The 6,884-nt window shown below is 38.1% G+C and overlaps 1 pseudogene; it reads left to right on the top strand.

Moving 5' to 3' along the window:
• Positions 1-5,577, top strand: part of LOC129689292 (60S ribosomal protein L23a-like) — a 51,387-nt pseudogene extending 45,810 nt beyond the window's left edge.
• Positions 5,578-6,884: the final 1,307 nt, after the last annotated feature.

Below are 6,884 nucleotides of genomic sequence, written 5' to 3' on the forward strand. Positions count from 1 at the left end.
TGTGTGTGTGTGTGTGTGTGTGTGTGTGTGTGTGTGTGTGTGTGTGTTTCTTGTGTTTTGTTTAAATCAGAGGATCTTGGAGGAGATAATAAATAGGAAACCACGACTAGACTATATTGTGTAAAAAGTATTTTCAATAATACATATATTCTCTCTCTCTCTCTCTCTTTCTCTCTCTCTCTCTCTCTCTCTCTCTATATATATATATATATACAATGTATATATACAATATATGAATTTTATTGGAATTCATGTATCAAAATTACCTTATGTTTTCTCTTGAGTCTATGCTGATACCATACCTTAAACTCCAGAAGTGAGAGCCTTATTTATATTTGTAAATACATAACTGTGGATTTCTTGGACAAATGACTGTGTTGTTAATTTCTGTATCATCATTTGGATCATGTTGTATCTATTATATCAAAGATATTTAAGCTTCATGTTTTGATTAAATGAATTGGTGGTAGGATTAATTTAATGAGTGATTAAGGACCCAGTGAAATTTTACTGTTAGGTCGAGAGATTATAATCTAATATGCAATGATAACAAATATAGGAGATATACAAACTTAGAGATGATTAGGAGAGTACGTATCTTCCAGCATACTCCCCGTGTATGTATTTCGCTTTTTTCTTAGATCTCTCACATTCCGTCACCACCTCTCTGTGTGTGACATGTCTTTTCTTTTTGTTTATATGTTTCTAAACTAAGTCTTGAGAACAGCATGGAGCCAGCACTTCAGACTGTGTTCATTATTAATGTTAGCATTTTCATGAGATAACAAAGTCTACTCTTTTCTTGAAGACATCACATGATGCCTGGTACGGCAGTACACGCCTGTAATCCCAGAACTCAGGAGGCTGAAGCAATAGAATGGTAAGTTCAATACCATTCTTTGCTATCTAAATACATACACACACACACACACACACACACACACACACACACACACACACACCAATACCAAACCATCATGTGTTAAATGCAAGAGGGCCACAATTTTCTTGCATCTCTTTTCATCTGCAGGTGGTCTTTTTTTCTTCTTGATCTGTGCTGCATCTTAGACTTGCACTATCAATAGGAATGTAATGAGAATGAGGGAGTACCAGGTCATTGGAGGCCTGAAACTCCCATTTGCACTCTCTTGGAATCCTGAACAATTTCGCAAAGGGCACTGCCTGCCATACTTGAGAGATTGTACAGACTGTAGACTGAGACATATATCCAGTTCTCTAGCTGTCTCAGTAAGGTGACTGACTCATGGGTGAAGCCATCTTGGATTTCTAACCATAGTCCCAGAAGACTGAAGCAAAAGAAGCATCTGCCTTAGCAGTATAGATAATGATAAAATAAATCACTATCATCCCAAACAACTGAGCTTTAAGATGTTTTTGGATATACATCTGCAGTGAAGTACAACACTGAAGAGGCAATTGGTAATCATTTAAGCTAGCATTGCAATGATGACTTGAATGATCTTTCCTAATGCCTTGTGCATGTAAAGTAGTAATTGTAACTGACTTTCATCCTTTGCTTTCACATGTGTTTGGATGTATTTTTTGTTTTCTTACTGTTCAAGAGCTCTCTTTTAAGCCCATGTCAATGCTCCAAAAATGACATCCTTCTGGAATTTATAACTTAGCTGTAAGACTTCGACTGGGCTGCACCTTGGCATGTAAACTGTCAGAAGGGGGCATTTTTATCTTTATCCTGTTATGGACTCAGAGAGGTGAGTACAGGCCTTATATCTTTGTCAATGTGCACTTCCTCATGAGAGCAGCTTTTAGAGTCTCAGGGCATGTGGGAAGATTTGAGTTTTATAGAATCATGGATCAATTTGTCATTCAGCTCTTTCATCATGGTTTAGGTCATTCTGTCAGATGTATCAAGTGAAAACATTAGAGAAATAATTTATAAGTGAGATGGTTCTCCAAAAGTGAGTATGCATCATCTTTTAAGAAACTGGCATAAAAATGGTATTCAAGTACTTGGCCCATACCATTTCCAGGTGAAGGAAAAAATTTTGGTTGCTGAAAAAGGTTTCATAAAGAGAGCAAGTTTGGAGGAAACCTTGAAGTGAGGTGTTCTGACAAAGAGAGGGAAGTAGATTTTGGCTTCTATAATGAAGCTTAGAGAAGGAAGGATATCACAGAAACTTATGTCTAATAAGAATTATGTTCTCCACAGTCATGGGACATAGGCTTAGCTGATAGGAAGAGCCTTTTGACTGCCAAGTAGTGTGTACCATGAGACATTCACAGCAAATTCAATCAGAGAGTATCAGAGAAACCATGGGAGACTCTTTGTCATTTTATCATGCTACAAAATGCTAACACTTACTCCTTTTATGTAATTATATCTAGTAACCATCTTGTCCTTTCTCTACCCACTCAGGAAAGGTTTAGGTATGAGGACTCCAGAAGAGTAAATGGTGGGCACTTGGGTGGGGAGTGAGACCCAGTGAATTCCAGGAGAGCCAGTCAGAGGTATATCTCTGCAATGTGCTTGTATGGGGTTTGCCTGGAGCTCCAGAAGACTTGGAGATGAAGCCAGCCTTAACAACTGCAACCAGAGGGCACAAGACACTTTCTAACATCCCTGTCATGTCAGAGATGTCTTTACTTTCATTCCTTCCTTTATCTCTGCTGTTTGCTGAAACTGAAACAGGGACCAGTGAAGATGAATGCAAAGAAAGAGACCATTTTTCCTTCTCAGTGTCCAAACAGAAGGTCCACTGCAGGCCCCAGCTGGAGAGAGGAAGGATGTTATTCTAATCAAAATGAAGTTCTGTTTAATGGTAGGGCCCAGACACTTTCACCTAATTTGAGACCATGGTTTTCAACTTACAGTGACTATCAGGTACCCTGTTACCGAGGACAGACTGGATGAGTCATGGGAGTACTTCCACAGAGCAAGTTGTAAACAAGAAGAGTGCAAAAATACAAAATGACGTTGTGATCAGATAAACTTCAACTCAGCATAGTGTTGGCACCATCAGCTGGGGCTTTTAGACACATGGTTCAAGTATTCATCATCTGAGAAAACAAGTTTATTTAAGAACAATACAGCTTTATTTATTACTTACTTTCTAAAAATATGATAAATACAAAGAGCAAGGTATATTGGAGTTGTTTTGGCAATAGGTTTATTTTAGAAGGACACACATTATTAATATGAAATAACATGTTATCATCTTTCCTAATCAAAGTCTACCATAATCTTACGTCCCACTTCTTGATGGTTTATTGGCCTATGGCAGTCAGTGATGAGATCTATCTTTCTTTGTGTTTTATGACACAGAGTGGCCAATCACATGTCGGTCACACACCCAAGGTGAACATTGTGTTTTCAGAATATTTCATGGCGCCCATCCGCTCATCTTGAATTTGAATGTGATTATACCATAATGATAATGGTGCATAAATTCATTCTGTTTACATATTCAATAATACAACCAACAAGCATACTGCCTGATGAAATCATTTTACTTTTTCTGTGCTACTATAAATAATGTAGTTTAACAATAACTTTATTCTATGGATTTTTCTATTCTTGCCCAGGACATGTTACTTTACTTCCAGGAAGGGGAAAAGAGTTACATGAAGGCTAATTGCCTTGCGCAAGGTTAGATATCAAATCAATGAAAGGCAACTCAGAATTCCCACCTCAAGAGCATTAAGACACCAGACTAAATATAAGGTCTAAGTAAGACAAGAGGGATGAACATGGCTTTAACGGAAAATGGTAAAGGAGGAATGGAGCACAGGGGCAAACTTTTAGGCCTTTTGATTTCTTGGTTTTCAGCTTATTTGAGTCTTGATGGAGCTCTAGAAATAGAAATATCTGATATGTGTATATCTAGTGGCACAGTTTCTGGATAAATGTTTTGTCCTGCTCACGTTTTCTATTATTAAGGGACCAGAACCTATTCTGAACTCTGTCAACAGAGATAAAAGGCAAAACTCTTGTAGCAGTAGGATGAATAGACTGTTTCTACGAGGAGGATGTTTTGGAGTAAATGGGAAAACAGAGAATGGAAGCAATAAGTTTAACAGCCCTCAGGGAGAGAGTATTTACAGCATCATTAGCAGAGTTGTCGAGGAAGATAGGAGAACATTCAGGACCTGATCCTGGGACATATGCTATGTGGCTAAGTGACAAAGTTAACTAAAATGTGTTTGCTTGGTAGCTTTTTTATTTCATTGTCTCTGTCAATCAAAAAATTCTGTATTACTTAAGTTGAGCTTTTGATCTCCTGCTATTTTACTGATCAAATTGTTGGCCGGGTCTGTGGTCTCCTCTGAGGACCTGAGAAGGGATCTGTCTGCAGACTCATTCATGTGATGAAAACTTAACTTCCTCCTGGCTCCTGCTAAGCATCCTCTAAGTTTCTCTGCTCATAGATCTTTCTAGAGCAGTGTTTCTCAACCTCTAGGTCAGAACTCCTTTGGGAAACCACTATCTCCAAAAATATTTACATTGAGATTCATAACAGTAGCAAAATTACAGTTATGAAGTAGTAACAAAAATAATTTTATGGCTGGTGGCCAGCACAGCATAAGGAACTGTATCAAAGGGTTCTAGCGTTAGGAAGGTTGAGAAACACTGCTCTAGAGAGACCTCATAGCACCTTAACAGGATTCCACAAAAGTCAAGTGGGAGTGCGAGAGAGAATGACTAAGACAGGAGGCAGTTCTCTTCATAACCTATTTTGATATTGACATCAATCACTTTTGCAGTGTTTTATTAGTTAGACGTGAGGGACTAGGCCCAGCCCACTGGGAGAAGACTCAAGGGCATGAACAGCAGAAGGCAAGAGGAATTGTTACCATATTTAGTTCTACAAGATGATAAACTGTGAGCTGGGGAAGTCCGATGAAAGATATTTCAGCATCCTAGGGATTTTGCAATGATTCCTAAATTCATTTCTAAACTTCTATTCTGTTGTTTTAAATAAATAGTTTAAATTAACATCTGCATGCTGATACATGGCAGGTGGTTTACTGGTTCCTGTGAGGATAGTCTTTGTTGTGGTCCTTGTGGACCTCAGCATTATCATATAGCATGAAAGCCCACCTTATTGTGCTCTTAGAAAAAGCATAGGCCTGCCCTTTTCGCCAAGATTGTGCCAAAATCGAAGAAGGCAGCTCCTGCCCCTCCCAAAGCCGAAGTCAAAGTGAAGGCCTTGAAAGCTAAGAAGGCAGCGCTGAAATGCGTCCACAGCCACAAAAAGAAAATCCGCTGTCACCTTCCAGCGGCCCAAGACCCTGCGGCTGCGGAGGCAGCCCAAATACCTTCGAAAGAGTGCACCCAGGAGAAACAAGCTTGACCACTATGCCATCATCAAGTATCCCCTGACCACCGAGTCAGCCATGAAGAAGACAGAGGACAGTACACTTGTGTTCACTGTGGATGTCAAGACTAACAAGCACCAGATCAAACAGGCCGTGAAGAAACTCTATGACATTGATGTGGCCAAAGTCAATACTGTGATAAGAGAGAAAAAGCTGTGTGTTCGGTTGGCTCTTGATTATGATGCTATGGATGTTGCCAACAAGACTGGGATCATCTAAACTGAGTCCAGATGGTTAATTCTAAGCATACACTTTTTCCACCATAAAAAAAAAGCATAGGCCTGAAGTAAAACAGAAGATCCTGATTTAACAGGTGTCCTGGTACATTTAAGTAGCAATATTTTGCTATAGAAGTCTGACGTAAACTTTGTAAATAATAAGACTGCAATCTGCCTCATCTGGAGTGACATCGATCTACCTTTGAAAATTCTTTACTGAATGGCATTTTCACTATTCTTTTATAGGGGATAGAGGCAAAATAGGACTTTTTGACATTGTGGCTATTACCATATCGCACGCACAGTGTCATTTTATGAAGTTTCAAGGAAGGAAATTTTAAAGAACTTGGAAAATCTGTCTTGAGTGGCTGACTAGTTTTGGAGGCCAGGATTCTCGGAGTAGAATTCATTGCATTGTGCTGCAAGAATATAGGGCTTGGGATTGAACACTTGTAACATTTCATTTCACATTGTTTCCAGTTTAATTGTATCTGCATTCAACTTTTTAAATTACTTATTTTTTTAAGCCTTATTGCATCTTAAATAGACATATCCTGTTTGGAAAAATGTGATTCAGTTCATGGGAAATGTTGGACATATAAGTTTTCAGAATAAACCATAATTTAATAATCTAAAAAAAAACTTGAACTGCTGTATTTATTATCTGTACTCCTAATAATATTTTTACTGTACAAAAATATACAGTTTCCCATAATAATAGAAAGGAAGGCCAAACAGATTATCCCAAATTGCAAGCTAGCCATAAATAATTCATTTGTATTTGGCTAGAAATAAAATTTGACATTTACTTAGGAGAGTGAGCTTATCTGGATTCTCTTTTAACATTTTTCCAGAAAATAACCTTTGAGTCAATATGCTGTCCTAGGAAAAACCTAAAGATTATTGGCCAAATTTCTATGACCCACTTCTCAGAATTTATTCATGTCATTCTTTACAAAGAAGGGATATGGCCCATTCTTGCAACCTGAAAAACATCCAGAACAGGATCTCTCTCTCTCTCTCTCTCTCTCTCTCTCTCTCTCTCCCTCTCTCCCTCCTTTCTCCCCCCCTCTCTTTCTTCTTTCTTCCCTAATGTTTTGTAAGCTTTTACTGATTTTTACAGAAAATACTGCTTGTAGATTTGTTGACTTGTAAATTGCTTACAATAGTCAAAGTTAAAAATGAAAAAAATAGCAATATCAACAAAAACAACAAAAAATCCCAACTTCACTTAATTACACCAATGAAAACCTGGAAGCATCAAATTCATTTTCAAATGCACATGAGCAAATGAAAATTTTTCAAGTA

This window comes from Psammomys obesus, unplaced genomic scaffold (assembly GCF_907164565.1).
Source record: "Psammomys obesus unplaced genomic scaffold, mPsaObe1.curated_primary_1811, whole genome shotgun sequence".
In the NCBI taxonomy this organism is placed as follows: domain Eukaryota; kingdom Metazoa; phylum Chordata; class Mammalia; order Rodentia; family Muridae; genus Psammomys; species Psammomys obesus.